Source organism: Vespa crabro, chromosome 4, assembly GCF_910589235.1.
Source record: "Vespa crabro chromosome 4, iyVesCrab1.2, whole genome shotgun sequence".
Lineage (NCBI taxonomy): Eukaryota > Metazoa > Arthropoda > Insecta > Hymenoptera > Vespidae > Vespa > Vespa crabro.
This window is the reverse complement of record NC_060958.1, coordinates 8,629,437-8,646,936: the sequence shown is the minus strand read 5'-3', so window position 1 is coordinate 8,646,936 and position 17,500 is coordinate 8,629,437. Positions and strand designations below refer to the sequence as shown.

Sequence of the window (17,500 nt, the reverse complement as noted above, 5' to 3'; positions counted from 1 at the left end):
TATTACACCACTATTACTATTACACATTGATTAAGGTATTATGTAAACCTGTGTTCCTACTGTACAAAAGATTATATATATCCATCGCTTCGTTATCTTTGAGTACGAGCTTTAATACCCATCGTCCTGCCTATCAATCATAGCTTGATCCAGTCTCGAGTCTTTTCTCTACTCATCAAGCATTAACTCATATCAACGAGCACACGCACGTATTTAATCGAGTCAATCTCTCCCTCGTCCTTTTCATTCCTCCTCGAAGAGAAACATTGACGTTCGTAGATCCTTAAAGTCTACCCCACCCGTGGTAATGCTCGAAGCGTATTAATTACTCTCGTATATTACTTATACCTTGACGTTTCCTCGTTAAATTGATCGAATATTTAAAAAAAAAAAAAAAAAAAAATATTTAAAATAAGAAATAACAAAGAGCATTTGAAGAAATTCAAAAAATACGATATATAGGAAATGATCCTGGAAGAGGGAAAAATAATGTAAACAAGCATAGAAATACAAAATTCGTCGGAGTCGGAGGAATGGAAAAATGAATGTAGGATAATTTTTCATCTCGTCTCGGATATGCCGCTAATTAATCCATGGCACATGACTAGAATCCGTGGACCTATGTTGGTTGTAATATTATCGTACATGTTTGCGGCGATGTTTGCTAAACGAAAAAGTACATGGCACAAATATATATATATATATATATATATATATATATTTGTGTGTGTGTGTGTGTGTGTGTGTGTAGGTGTACGTGCGCACATTCGTAATTTTCTTTTTTTTCTCTTTTTTCCTTCCTCTCTGTCTCTGTTTGTCTCTCTCTTTCTCTCTCTCTCTCTCTCTCTCTCTCTCTCTCTCTCTCTCTCTCTCTCTCTCTCTCTCTTTATCAATTTTTTTCTACTTTTTTCCTTGTTTTGAAAGTTCGCTGATTAAGCTCCATAAAATTAAGAGATGGTTCTTGGACCGTGGAGTGCTTTATAGTTGACCGTGTATTTGACTGTAGAGTGCCGAATTATACGAGAGGAAAAGATAGAGAGGAAGAGAGAGAGAGAGAGAGAAAGAGAGAGATAGACAGACAGAGAGATAAAAAGAAGAGAGAAATAAAATGAAAGAGAGAGAAAGAGAGAGAGAGAGATAAAGATGAATAGAAAAGAAAAACGACGGAACGTTTTGAGATTCGCTCGAAGAAAAATTCGAGTGATGTCGATATAAATTTAAAAGATATCTTATCCATATTTTTCTTTGTTTTCTTTTCTTGGTTTTTCTTTTTTTTTATTTATTTATTTATTTATTTTTTTTTTTTGTGTTTCTTTTTTTTTTTTTTTATCAATTTAATTATCCATCCTCTTAGTGTTATGGAAAATGACCAACACGAATCTATTTTACCTTGCTTTATAATCGGATGCTTGAAATATTTCAATGGCATTGTTTAGCTCTTGACTCTTGGAGTTTCCTAAACTCCTTTCTAACCGGGCTTTACTCCTATCTAACTTAACTTCGGTAAAGTCTTATCTTTCATCAAGCGTAAACAATGTTGCTAGTCATCCAATGATTTTAAATCCGGACGTCCCTTCCTTTAACCTATTATTCCGAGAATTTTAAGGAGATGCTTTCTATCTTTTAAAGGAGTCCGAGATTATGCAGGCACCAACGGCAATGCGAAACAAAGCAAACATCGCACGTTTGTTTACTGCACACGCCACGTAAACAAATTTTCGTGCAACGTACCAAACGTTTGAGTATGTGCATACATACACACACATATACATACACACACATATATATACATATATACATATATACATACGTACGTACGTACGTACGTAGTTACTTACATACATAACATTAGTGTACCTTCATTTTCAGATGCGTGCGCTCCCTTTATCTGACTAGCACGAAATTATACGCGTAACGTTCGATCTCTTGCACATTTACGATGCTCGCTGGCTCGCTTGAACACGCGATCCATAGAAATAGAGAGAACAAGAGTGAGAGAAAGAGAGAGAGAGAGAGAGAGAGAGAGAGAGAGAGAGAGAGGAGGCGGAGGGCGGCGGGAGAGGAGAAGCAAGTATGCTATTAGTATGGAAGGATTGCCACTTTGTAGATTCTATTTGCTCGAGAAAGTCCATTTGCTAATTGGAGAAACCGTCCTCGGCATTTTCAAAATCGAATAATTAGATGACGCACTAGCGATTCGCGTTAATACACCGAGCTTTTCTTTGTTAATTGACCATATCCGCAACGCGTAATTGCTTATTAGCTATTACGTAGAAGAGATAGGGAAGGAGAGAGAAAAAGAGAGAGAGAGAGAAAGAGAGAGAGAGAGAGAGAGAGAGAGAGAGAGAGAGAGAGAGATGAAGAGATGGAAAGGAAATGACGAGATTCTCAGTAGTTCGAAGAAAGGATGACTTAGGATATTCTACATGAGGATACTATATTTCACGGAGACAATGTGATATTAAGATCGAACCTGACGTAGATTAAGTTAATTTCTTGTCTTCCTCGGTATAATGTAATATAATATAAGACGTTAGGCCTTGAGGGATGTATCTTGCGATGGAAATACGTACGTCTTTCGTGTTTTACCCGAATTATCTTGTCGATTAGGTTGGTCTGGTCTCTTTCATATTTCGTCATTGATTAATTTTATAATGGTCTACTTTGTTTTCACCAATTAAACGGATGATTATGAAAGTGGCTTATATGCATATACAATGTGTCCAAGAATAAGTGGGAAATATTTTAAGGATAATTTCAGCGATATGAAAAGTCATGTGGAAGATATGGTTGTATGAACTTTTTTTTTTCTTTTTTATACCACCTTATTTATCTTATCCCTCCTCTCCTCCCCCAAAAAAAATATATTTTCTTTATACGCTACGTATAGTTGAATGGGTTGGAAGAAATTTAATTTCAGATATATTATTAAGGGTATTATAAAGCACACGTATTGATCGACGTGTGACACATAAGTGATTGATAAATGAAATTTTTTTGCTAATTTTATTTCTCCCCTTTTTTTTTTTTTATTTTTTTTCTTTTTTTTTTTTTTTTTTACTTCATCAACTTTGATAATTATCGGGACGATGGAAGTATTTTGTTCGATGGATAAAAACGTGTGATGAAAATAATCTCCTTATATATATATATCGTATATATATATATATATATATATATATATATATATATATATATATATATATATATATATATATATATATATATCGTATGAAAAGTATTAGTGCTCTCGGGAAAAGGATATTCGGTCCTAGGGTTCGTGAAAAAAAAAAATGCTTACTTTGGGGAAAAAGATCGAGTGTACTTTCGATCAAAGTCTCGATCGAAGTTTTTCGCCACGTAATGTTCGTTCCTTACTGCGCGTCCCTCAGCGCAAATTCGTAGCGTGTCAGCTTGAAGCAACGCTCTCTTGAAGGAAGGACAGAAAAGGGGGAGAGAGAATTCTTTCATCCCCGTGATTCTATCCTACTCTATTGGATGAGGGAAAAAAGAAAGTAGGAAAAGCACGACAAATTATTATTAAAAAAGTTGCCAACCTTTCCTCTTCATTCTTTTTCTTCTATCGACAATGATAATTTGCAGTTGCCTAGCTTCAACCATAAATAACTCATTCCATTTTCTTTTCCCTTCGCTATTTATTCTGATTTTGTTGCTTTCACGAAGACTAACCTCTTTGATCTTTCTGCATTCATTCCATTTCCTTTACTTCTAAATATAACTCGTCGTCCTTATGCTTTAAGATTATTATATTTCAACTGTGTTTACTCTCGTCTTCTTTCTTTCTTTTCCTTTTTTTTTTCTCTTTCATCAATTGTCTCTCTCTCTCTCTCTCTCTCTCTCTCTCTCTCTCTCTCTCTCTCTCTCTCTCTCTCTCTCTCGCTATCTCTTTTTCTCTCTCGATCGCCAACCTAATTAGATTTCTACGGTGAATCTTCGAGATTCTGAAAGCTCTTGCGATTCTTCGACAATTCGATAACTTTTGAGAATCTTTTCTAGAGAAATAAAATTTCGTGAAACATTCGCTATATGCGTATGTATAAAGTGAGAGAGATAAAAAATGTTCCCTTTTGAAAAAAATCTCTAGACGTAGACACGTGTCAATTTGATTTCAATGTTTGTGACATTTGATTTAAAAAATTTTAATATATGCTATCATATGTAAAGCAATTGAATTTGTTGACTCGACGTTGGAATATATTTCGTAATACTACTTAACATTGGATTTAAATGAACGAATTGCGTGTTTATGTTATTTCCATTATGAGATTCTTTTAATAAAATGAATCGAGTTAATTAAGTCTTTAATGGGAATACATTCTACGAGATTAAGAGAAACATTTCGGATATTTCTTCGATTCACTAATGTAATCTTCTTTAGATTTTAGATTTTTAGCTTGTCAAACGATGGTACTTTCGTTTCTTATAGAAAGAAAGGTTACTGGCCGGGATCCCACGCGTTTCAAAAGAGTCCTTTAATCCCAGGGAAAAAACTAGTTTCAGATTGGCCACCCCGATGCGATGGCTTTGAAAAACATTTGAGTGTATGTTGAATTTGCTTTGTAGCAACGGAGAAAGAGAGAGAGAGAGAGAGAGAGAGAGAGAGAGAGAGAGAGAGAGAGAGAAAATAGAGTTGGTTGCCTTCAATCTCACTCAGTATAGGTCAAAGTTACGCCGTAAATCTCGCCCGCTATCTGAAAGATAATTTTCATGAGGATCAAGATAGTTGAGGATCGAAGTATAGGCATCTATGATCGAGGATAAAGTTGTATTTTATCTATTAAATTATTTAATATCTACTGTCGTTCTGTGATAAATATCGATTTGATTTATATACGCATATACATCGATAATTTATATATACGCATATACCCATACATATTATGTGGACCGGAAAGTAATGTGTATATCGATATTTGATAGTGATTAAAAATAAAAACTTGTTAAAAATTTATTCGTTTGAATTTAATTTAAGAAAGCGACATTACTTTCCGGTCCCCCGTAATACATATACCTATATGTATTATATAAAGAAAATCGATAAAACCTTTCTCTCTCTCTCTCTCTCTCTCTCTTTCGGCGAATAAAATAATTGATGTGAATGTAAATGTACATGAGACATTTTTATCTCTTATATGTATAAAAGCAATATGTTCGACGTTCCTTCATATTTATTCATCACGTGCGTTGCGTTCTCTTATCAAAGGTAAGAGGAAAAAAATGCTTTTCCAATTTCACAGACTGGACTTGGTATCAGGGCGCCAAATCTTTTTTTCTGTGGTCCTTCGTAATTAAACTCTTGCAGCGAGTCGAGTTCATTAATCCCCCTTAATGAAACTCGTTTCATCCGGCCCGTTTCCAGATCGAATCGATCCGCGCGCCTCGAAGCGCTTTTCATTACTCTGACCTATAACTATGAGCTTCCATCTCGTGCGATTCTATTAAATTCCAACGATTTTTGGAAGTCTTGATTGTTAAAACATTGAGATGAACATTTCTGAACGTTTCCGAACTCCGATTATTAATTTTATCGAAATGAAGTTACGATATCTACAACTTTCTTTCTCTATTTCTCTCTTTCTCTCCCTCTCCCTCTCCCTCTCCTTCTACCCCCCCCCACCTCTCTCTCTCTCTCTCTTTCTTTTTGTTTCTATTGCTTAAAAAATTAAGTAAGTACAAAATCGATCGAGAATTATGATTTAAATTATTAACCGGATCATAATTCAAGTCACGGAGAAAACTAATCTAAACTTTTCCCCCCTGAAAATCTTTACGATCGTGTGAATCATCGGCAATTTTCTACTTAATCCACAGCTACTTCCTATCGTAAATCTTGATCGTTTTTGGGTCATAGTGGATTTCGTTTCTTTCTTTTGACCCTCTTCTTTTTTTTTTCTCCCTTCCTCCCTGCCTCTCTCTCTCTCTCTCTCTCTCTCTCTCTCTCTCTCTCTCTCTCTCTCTCTTCCATTCTTCGAGAGATTTTACATATTCCGTGCCGATAGAATATCTAAGATAATTTAACATTTTTTTCCATTATAGTTACGATAGATAATCATGCTAGTTGTAACGAGTATCATTATTTTAAAATTTTGTATAGCATTAATAAAAAATGTCTCGCATAAAATGTCTACGTAAATACGCTCGGTAAAATTGCCAACGTGTCTGTCTGCTTTAGAAAGCATAAAGATAAAGCTGTAAGGTCGCAGACGCTATAACAACTTATCTAGATTTTCGCGGAAATTATTGAGAGAAAGAGATAGAGAAAGAAAGAGAGAAATAAAGAGAATATTGAAGAAACTGAAGAAGAAACTCACGTATGAAGTAGAGAAAATATTAAGTTGATTTAATTTTTACAATAGGAAAAGACTTTTCGTATTTACTATTTTGTTTTTCCACGAAGATGATTATTCTCGTTCTTATAGATTGTACATATATATATATATATATATATATATATATATATATATATATATATATATATATATATCGTTCAGTCCAAAAGTTCATGCGCATTTTACTACATACATACATGCTACTAATGCGCACGAACTTTTGGACTGACCTAATGCATACGTATATACCTGTTTTTATATTCAAAAATTCAACGATTAAATATTCACGATTATTTTCATTCTAAGAACAAATTGAGCACGTTTGAATTCATCTAATTCTCATTTTTATCATTGTCTTTCATAATTCCTGTCGGAATAATTTTCTCCTCTAAATATCATAATCCTTAATACATTGCATAATGCAGAAGTCGGTATGCTCCTTCGGGTGAAGGATGTTACCGGTTTAGGTTTGCTTCTATTTCAATTAATGCCCATTGATTTGACGATGCGAACACGCTCCTCCCAGTCATTACGTCGTATCATAATTTGCATGAAAATTCCCTGGCGATGCTCGTTATCCATGGGACAACCGTGATCGACGGAATACAGCTCGAGTGATACAGGACAGTTTGTTGGACGCGTATGGTTCTAACAGCCTTCATATAAATTGATCATTATAGATACGTGTCGTCTATTTTCTCTGTGTCGTCAACCTCTCCCACTAATCTATTGCATTTTAATTCCTCGGGAAGATCCTATTAAAAGTCAAACGATTTTTCCGATATTTACGATAAACGATAAAAACTTGATGAGCATCGTGAAAGTTGCCGATATTAAAATATGTTTTATAGTTTTATTGTTATAACGAAAAGAAGAGGCAGAAAGAGAGAGAAAGAGAGAGAGAATTAATAAATTATATGAAAAATATTATGCATACGTCGTATAGTTTTTTTTTTACGATCGGTCAAAAATTCAAATTCTATATTTCCTTTTTCTTTACGCTATAAGGTATAAAACACGACTAAAGGATATAGGCTGATCATCCTTGTAGATCTTCAAGAGTGAGGCTATTCGACAAGATTGAAAGTTCTTTGGAAACCGAGAAAGTAGATAGTGGCAAGATTCCAACCACCTATTAGTAGAAGGATCTATTAATCCTTATTTATTTCACGATTTCTCTTACTAGGCGAGCTATCGATCTCTATTTCCTCTTTCGAAAGTTCCACAGTGAATTCTTTAAGAGAAAAAAAAAAAAAAAAAAAAAAAAAAAAAAAAAAAAAAAAGTATTAAAGTTCGTGCTTCGTCTAAGTCTTTGAGAAAATAATCCGTGATCGAGATGTCGATTGTATTTAAAAAAAAAAAAAAAAAATAAAAAATAAAAAAAAAAAGAGAGAAAAGAGAAAAATTATTTGCAACTTTCATTCTTGGCTCATCCCTCTGCTATCTTTAAATAATAGCCATTGTGTCTCCTTTGCGTCACTTTTGTGGCGTCCCTTTTGTGGCGTCCCTTTTTTATTTCCAATCCCTTTTCTCTCGAGAAATAAAAGAGACGAAAGCTCATTTCTCAGGCTCCATTTATATATCCAATGTTTCGGATTAAATTACGATATCGTAGTTACCCTCAACAAGCTTCATGGATTGCTCACTTGACTCGTCGATCAGTCTTCCCAACCGACGGACGTGATTTATGAAATGGATCTTCCTACATCTTCAATCTAATAGTAATAACATTACGTTTCCACGAAGTCGATGAGTGAGATTAATAAATAATTAATCGAACGATAGAGTGTGTACTATAATTACAGATAGTCTAGGCTCGTGCAATCGATATGTATGTATGTATGTATGTATGTATGTATGTATGTATGTATCTATGTATCTATTTATGTATCAACGTCATTTGTGCACGTCGATTAATTATTTATCCTACTACATTCATCCATTCACCGCTTCACTGCATTCGATACCAAATTACATGGGCTCTCGCATTTCTCCGTTAAGCGCTAATTTAACTTTGACACGCAAACCTTCGCTATTATCCTTCGCGCATTTCTACAAAAAAAAAAAAAAAAAAAATAAATAAATAAATAAATAAATAAATAAATATAAAAAGTAAATGAAATAACGTTTTCCTATTTTTTTTTTTCTTTTCTTTTTCTTGGTTTTTTTTTTTTTTCTTCTTCGATATCGTCCATAACAAATTTCATTTACGTATGCGTTTATATATATATATATATATATATATATATATATATATATATATACATATTTATGTCACTATCGTATATACGAATGAAGAGAAGAAAAATATTTTCATTGTACGACGATGTTATTGAAAAATGTCGTAAACTGAAAGTAAAAGAATCATTCAATTCACCGTAGTCTTGAACGATAGATCGATCGATCCATCAATCTTAAGATTTATTCGTTCGATCCATAATTCGACTTTATTCTTACAGCCGTACGATCATATCGTCGAAGTTAAGGATGCCAAAGTCGTCGACTCGCCCTTCTTCTCGAAAGGGCTTTAAAGATTTAGAAGGATTTCAGATCGTAAACTTACACGTACGAGAGAAACGCGTAAAGAGAAAAGAGAAAAGATTGGGAAAAGTGGATAAATGGAAAGAAAGAGAAAGAGAAATTCATCCTAGACCGCAGATTTTATTTTCCGTCATACAAATAACCTTCCTTTAGTGTTTACTCATTTCTGGTAAATAAGTATCGCATCTCTTTTCTTTCTCCTCTTTCTTTCATTTTTCATGTTTTCTTTCCTTCCGTTCAATTACAAGATTTATTTATAATTCTTCACGCCTTCCTGCCTTTAGTGCTTTTTTTTTTTTTTTTTTTTTTTTTTTTAATTATTTACGTCGACGATGTTCCAAGGTTTTACTAAGGGTATTTAACTGTTTGACATTTGTTATCTTCGAAATAAGAAAGTATATTTCAATATATACATATTTACATACGTTGCATATTTTACTTATATTATCCGTTCTTTTTTCTTTTCCTTTTCTTTTTTTATTCTTATTCCTTCATATCTCGTTAACGAATAGTAAACATGGCTGTACTCTCGTTAAAATATTTCATAAAATATTTCCCTTTGAATCTGGGATGTTTAAGTTTTGGTTTAAGATGTCAGAGGGAAAAAGAGAAGGATAGGAAAAAAAAAATAAATAAAAAAAGAAAAAAAAAAAAAAAAAGAAAAGAAGTGCAAAGACAAGAAGGACGTTTAAAAGAACAACGCGAGAGGTAATCTCGATGAGCGCAAAGGGTAAGGAAGGAAAATTCATTTTGTTCGGAGTTTCGAACGTTCGTTGTATTACAAAAGAAAATTAGAGTGCGAAGGATTAAAGGATCAGAAGGACTTGGCACTTCGACTGATCGTACTCTTAACTTATATAACGAGATAAGAGAAACGCAATTACGTACGATCCTTGTATAAATGCAAGACTCTTGTTAATGTTTATAATATTCGTTAATTATTCGTTTGTAAACGTTGATCATTAAGAAATATCATTTTAAATATATAATCATTGATGAGATACTTATTTCGTTTGGCTCGTATAATTAATGTATTTTCTTGTTGCAAATTGCAATGAGAATTTGATCGAATGATCGTGAAACTTTGTAAATCCAAAGAACTCGTTAAATCTTATTTATCGAATTCTGTTTTTTTTCTCTTTTTTTTTTTTTTTTTTTTTTTTTTTTTTTTTTTTATTTTCATTAAAGCTTCGTATATACTTATATGTAGTCGATAAGATTACTATACCACGCTACTGTATTACGTACTTCAGATTATTAGAAATTACTTGTCATAACTGATTACGTATACTTATGATATAATTCTTTTTTGTTTTTTCTCTCTCTCTCTCTCTCTCTCTCTCTCTTTCTCTTTAACTTATAAGAGCGGTAGAAGGATTAAAAACGAAAAAAAGAAAAAAAACGAAAAAACGAAAAAATAAAAAAAAATAAAAAAAAAAAAGAAAAAGAGAAAAGGGAACTCGTGTGTAAAGTGCGAGCATAACGTAACGTAACAGGTGGTCCTCTTCGGCGTCGTTAAGTATGCTCTTACAGGTTTTCTTCTCATCAGTGTGACAAGGATTTCCAAATGAATATTAGTAGTTAACAACGGGCACGATTTTCACCGTCGAATTCTTTTTTTCGTTAACTTTTACGAGGAACACCTGTCAACAAACTAATTAGTAGTATGATAATGATGGGGCGGGGAGGAGGCGGAAGGGGAAGTGGGCAACTCGTTCAGAGAGATAAGAGAGAAGTTCAAACCACTCGACTTATAACTTCCTAAAGTTTTAATTTTTTTTTTCTTCCCCTAGTATTTTCCAAGTAATTAAGTAGAGAGTTAACTGGTTCTTTTTTTTCTTTTTTTTTTTTTTTTTTTTTGAACGACGTTTGAAAGATTTAATACATTCCTTTCTTTTTTTTTTCTTTTTTTTTTTCTTTTTTTTTTTTCTTTTTTTCTTTTAGCAAAGTGATAGAACAAAAAAATACGCGCGTGCTCGCTTATACATCTTGTACATCCAAGGATTGTCATAATCCTGCAAAATTTTAGGCCACTCATGATAACCCCCGGTGCAAATAATTGCACATTATCGCGGCCATCTCGATTCGACGATTTCTATTGTCGGTCGCAAAGCTGATACCCGCAATCCCATTCGTGGAAGGACGAGAGAGAGAGAGAGAGAGAGAGAGAGAGAGAGAGAGAGAGAGAGAGAAAGGGTTTGCACGAACAATTCCGTGGCTCATTGTTCGATAGCAATATCGACGCCGGAAAGGTTAGCCTTATGGTAGAGGAAATCCGAGTGGATATCTCTTATCGCACTCAAAACAGACCGTCTCAGTTTGAGTTCACACCCGGCGAACATTGTCGAAAAGAAAAAAAAAGAAAAAAAAAAAAGAAAGAAAAAAAAAGTTCTTCTCCCTATTCTCCTACGAACGTTAAAACGCCATGTGTCTCACGTTTAATGGAAGAAAAATCCATAGTAATTTTTATAACCACTTGAAAAATCCAGATGTTGACTTATTTCAATATCAATCGAGTGGTTTTTATTCTGTTAAAGTATTTCAATAATTTTCTATATTCGATTGAAAAGAAAGAAAGAAAGAAAGAAAGAAAGAAAGAAAGAAATGAAAAAAAGAAAAAAGAAAAAAGAAAAAGAAAAAGAAAGGAACGATCTCGTGTTCGATGATAAAGGAAAATGAGAGGAAAAGAAGAAGAAAAAAAGAAAGAGAGAGAGAGAGAGAGAGAGAGAGAGAGATAAAAGAAAAAAGTATGTAATATATTTCGTAGTAGTGAACGTTGTGAGAAAAAGAGTAATTGATGTTTCGAAAGTGATTTGAACGATAGGTTCCGTTTACTTAGGACAATATTTTGTTAAGGGCAGTGGGGGGGGGAAGAAGAGGATTCTCTTGAAACATGATTGATCGTATAAGCTTGCATTTTGTTAAGTTGTTTCAAGTCACGTAATACCTACTCTCAAGACGAGAGATGTGTCGTTGGATTTCGTCGATGTCAAAAGATCTTTCATAGCTATATAACTTCTGTTAGAAAATCGTGATTCAATCGAGATTTTATCACGTTAACATATATATATATATATATATATATATATATATATATATATATATATATATATATAGTTATTATATAGGTATATCTCTTTTGATTATTACGAAGGATGATTACTTTTTTATTATTATTTTTCATTGTTATTATTACTTGTCATGTCATTGTTCTAATCAATAGAACAAATGATTAGAATCAAATAGTAAAGTTAATTACGTTTTGGCGATATGTTAGAGAATGTTACACACATCGAAGGAGAGACAATAATCGATCTTGAGAAGAGAGTATGTAACTATCTACATGAAGTAGATAACTCGGGCAGAGGTGAGCAAAGTTTTAATTGTTATAAGCCTGATTAGAAGCGATTAAAGGGGGACCTCACCGTCCATAATTACGCTGCTAAACTAATGTCAGATGGCATTTTCTCACATGGGTATTCTCTGTAACATAAATACATAACTAAAATTTCCTTTTGACTATTTCGATGCAAAGTGCAGTACTAGAGTGAAAGAGAGAGAGAGAGAGAGAAGAAGAAGATATTACCAAACGTAAGTTAGACATCAAAACACCTTATTGTTCCATTTATTCATGCATACAGAATTCCGCTCCAGTTGGAATAAACGCTCTTGCACGTTGGTATGCGTAAAGGCCGACGCGGTTTATTCCATTACTCGGTAAAGCAAGACTTCTTCGTGAGATAACGAAAAGCTCGTACTATTGATCCTAATTTTGTTGTTATTGTTCGTTAAATAAAAAGAATTAGATTATTAGTATGAGAACGATTTTTCATGAGGCAAGTTACGTGGATACAAAGAAAAAAAAAAAAAAAAAATAATAATAATAATAATAAAATAAAATAATAAGAAATCGCGAGAGTGTTCAATTTAAAGGGACACAATTTTGTGTTTGAACTTTCTTCTTTTTGTTTCCTTTTCTATTCTTTTAATGAAGAAACACATATCTCAGATCTATTCAATTTATTCATTATTCATTCAACATACTACATACATATATCTACACATATAGAGAAAGTTTCAGTCACAGAAATTTCATTTCGTAGTAAAGCAAAGCTTTAACGTCAAACTCAAAGCAATCCGATCGATATTCCTGTCTATATTTATGATTGAACACCCTAGTCGGAAAATTGTATCAGCGAAGAAAATCACGAATGGTATATAGATATGTATATAATATTACACAGGTATAAGATAGCATGGTTTGGTTTTTTGTGTGTGATCTGGTGCCGGGGGGAGGGGATGAGAGGGCGAGAGGGATTAGTAATGAGGGATACGAGAGAGGCGAGGGTTTAGGAGGTGCAATAGAAGGTAAGTATGTAAATGAGATGAAGCTCGTAAGGCTTTGCATCGTAAAGTTTAGAAGCTTCCCCCTTCATGGTATCATTGTGTATTCCCATTAGACCCGAATCATTATTAGATTAGACGACTTAGAAATATATTACGCGTGCAGAAAATAGTAACTGAAAAAAGCATTAATCGCAATTCAACGAAAGAGAGAGAGAGAGAGAGAGAGAGAGAGAGAGAGAGAGAGAGAGAGAGAGAGAGAGACAGAGAGAGGATAGACATTAATAGATAAAAATTTTAAAGAAAATATCAGACAAATGCAGAGAGAGAGAGAGAGAGAGAGAGAGAGAGAGAGAGAGAGAGAGAAAGTAAAATTATAAAATAAGATAAAGGTCGAAAGGCAAAGATTATTCGTGTACTTGTCTCACGAGAAATATGTTTTAACCTAAGCCGGATAATGTCGTACCATATGTCGTTCCTCGTGGCACATCGTTCCAGGAGCACGAATTTTCGTCGAGAATGTATTGCAGTATTAACTGTGTAAGAGCCTTTCAATTCCTCTAGTTGCTCTAAGGAACATAGCCTATAGCAAAGTCTAACGAAGCATTCGAAATATGCCTCCCGTATTATATACCATTATAACTTGCCTTTCTTGTTTCTCTTTGATTAAAACTTCGTTTACTAGTTGAATTTTGGATAATTTCATATTCAAAGATGAGCCATCGTAAAATTATTCCATTTGCCAACAACAACAATAACAATAATTATCAATTCTAAATTCTCGATATCGTTGTTAGAGATAAGAATACCCTTACATCGAGTCTTTATCATTATTGTATTTTAATTAGAAAGAAAAGAAGAAAAAAAAAAAAACCATCCAAGTCCTATTATCTGTTATATGGTAAAATTACGTGAACGCCTTTTTTTTTTTTTTTTTTTTTTTTTTTTTAATAAAAAAGTATTTTCTAATGGTATCGTTTTTTTCTTTTTTTTTTCTTTTTCCTTTTTTTTTTTTTTTTTTTTTTTTCTTTTTCTTGATAAAAATGAAAACCAAAGCAGAAGATAAGGTTCAATCGATATCTATACTTATGCGAAAAGAAATTGGAACGATTCGTAGAATTTTCTCTTTTCTTTTCTCTTTCTTCCTTTTTTTCCTTATCTAAGAAATTTTTCATTAGATCATTCTCTGATATAACTGATAACAATATATACCTATTCGAAATCGTTCGATTCCCATGTTCATTGACCATAATCCAGAACGGCAATCACGCGTTACGCCGTTCCTGACATTTTATCGATACAATCGTAAACTATAAAGCGCAAAATCTGCAGAGTAAGAATCGAAAAATACTGGTGGAAAGGGAAGTTTAGCAATAAATGTGAAAGGGGATGGGGCGGGATGGGTTGAGGAGGGGGGGAGCTTGGGAAGGAAAAGGGTATGGAACGAGCACACGGGAATGGAAATAAAGTGGATCCGAGTAGTGGACTGAGGATGGTTGAGCGACGGGTGGTGGTGGGGAGGGGAGTAACGGAAGAGAGAGAGAGAGAGAGAAAGAGAGAAGGGGAGAGGAAGAGGGAGGGATAGAGAGAACGGATTGGACTATGCTCTGGCCTGTGAAGATCGATTCGCTGATATCGAAGGACGAGAGACGCAAATAAATAAAAGGAAAAAAGAAAGAAAGAAAGAAAGAAAGAAAGAAAGAAAAAAAAAAAATGAAAAGTTCCGCACGTACATACGTGTATAGGTGCGACGTATGGTATCTATAAGCGTGTGTGCTGTACGTTCTCATATATTTCCTTACTCGAGACGTGAGTTACGTTTCTTTCAAAAGCCACGAACGGTAAACAGAAGCATTAAAAGCGGTTTCCTTGATCCTTCCTTCCTTTTTCTTTAGGTGATATTAGTCGGATAAAAGATAGTCGGCTTATTCGATCGTGGCTCGTATACGAACGAACAAGTGTAAAGATAGAAAAACGTTGGTAATAGATATGGAGTAAAAAAGAAAAAAGAAATTCTAACAATCGAAGAGGTCAGATACAAAAAGAAAAAAGAAGGAAAAAAGAAACAAAGAAATATACTACTAACAGACTATTAAACCTTTCGTATTTCGGTGAAAATGTTAAAAGCATTCTGAAAATTCGATAAACGATTCGGATCGATCCGATCGATCGATCGATCGATCGATTCCGAGAATTGCATAGAACTGTTTTACATGACGATATTACATGCTTGTTTATCTCACGAAAATGTTTACATCGGCATGGTAGCGTGAAAAATCTCGATTGGTGTTAATTCGCATTTTTAATCACATTGTGGTATTTTCGATAACAACATTCTCCATATTTTCAGAAATTGAGACGTGATATTTTTTCGTAACACGTATTTACATACATACGTACATATTGTTCTGTCCAATGTCACACGGTACATATATATATATATATATATATTTATATGTTTTGTAAAAGATGGTCGATCGTGGTAGCACGTTTCCGCTTGAATGGGAAAATTTAATTAAGTAAATGCAAATTGCACAGCCACGGAACGTTAGAAGAAAGTTAAATTCGTTAGGTAACTCGTATGTGTTCCTAGAATCTTACTGCGTTATGGACGACGCCATTGGGTGTCGCCTGGTCGTTCGTGCAATCTCTGAAAATATTCTTGCATTCGACCGAACGTAATATCGTTCTGTTCTCGACAACGAAATAACATTTTTAAAGCGCATGTAATCCGATCCAACACAAGATGCAAGACTTATTGCACGTACCTGTGCGATAGATAAGAGCTTGTTGTAATAAATATAAGAAATATATATAGATATATATAATATATAATATGATGTGTATATATATATATATATATGTACTCTCTCTCTCTCTCTCTCTTTCTCTTTCTCTTTCTCGCTCTCGTTCTCGTTCTCGTTCTCGTTCTCACTCTTTCTCAATCTCAATCTCAAAAATAATTCACCGAAGGAAATTTTTCCAAGAAAATTCTGCCACGTGTAATAAGTTTTTCGCCGATAGCAAAAATGTTTTTCATTTTTCCATTCTTTCGCGTAAAGTAGCGCGATATTTTCTTTTTCTTATTTTCTAAGAATTGCACGCGAGAATAAAGATGAGATATCATACCTGTATTATGAATCTAAACTACGTTACCCGTAATAATATTATCTCGATGGTTTTGCTCTTTTCAAATGTATGATAAATATAAATTATTTACTTTATGTTAATTATTTGAAACTCTATTGCATTTATACAGAAAGGTTAATCTTTAGTAATACCTTTCTGTTTCTCTTTCTATATCTCTCTTTCTCTCTCTCTCTCTCTCTCTCTCTTTCTATCTCTATCTCTTCTTTATTTCTTCTATTTAAATAATATTTAAAATATTTGTGATATTCAAGGATGATTTCTTTTAAATAATAATTGTTTATTTGTCGTAAAAAATAGAACACGTATATAATAAAACATTAATAATACTAATAAATTGAACATAGACAATTTAAAATCCTTTCATCTTACAAAATATGAATATTATTCGGGAACTTATAATACAATAACGAAATAGTATTGAAAGCATGCTTTTCTGCATGTAACATATACATAATTTATATATATATATATTATATATATATATATATATATATACATACATACACAAAACTATTAAAGGCAAATATAACTACACGAAATATCAATAGTTTAATTGCGATAACGCGTCGTACGCATACATATTTCTCCTTTGTGAAGAAGATCATTGGTTTTACAATAATATTACGTTTGTAAACACACATATAAACTTCTGTTATTATTATTTTTGGAATTTTCAAGTATAGAAAAGTACATGGATAAGTGATTTCAAACCTGTGGAATGTTACAGTTGTTTCTTTTTTATCTCTCATGTTTGCATAATATTTTTTAAAACGTATTCGTCTCGTAGCACGATATGTTCGTATTGTTTTATTCGCTTTAATACTCCCCGCGGTTACATCTCAATAACAATTCTTCTCATGAAAATAGGTTAATGCAGCCTTAGGAGTTTTGATGACGATACGTAGTTAAAAGCTACGTTCTTTTTCTTATTTCTTATTTCTATCGTATTCTAACGCAATATGATAAAAATCTTTTATAACATTTCGCATTAAATTAAAATTTATTCTTTTTAATAAACAATTTTAAAGGGGAAAGACAAAGACAGAGAAAGAAAGAGAGAGAGGAGAGAGAGACAGAGACAGAGACAGACAGAGACAGAGACAGAGAGAGAGAGA

At 33.2% G+C, this 17,500-nt stretch overlaps 1 protein-coding gene across 1 annotated transcript in view; it reads left to right on the top strand.

Annotated features, from left to right (window-relative positions):
• The window catches only part of LOC124423980, a 107,804-nt gene that overhangs the window by 2,709 nt on the left and 87,595 nt on the right, over positions 1–17,500 (top strand). The window lies entirely within an intron of this gene.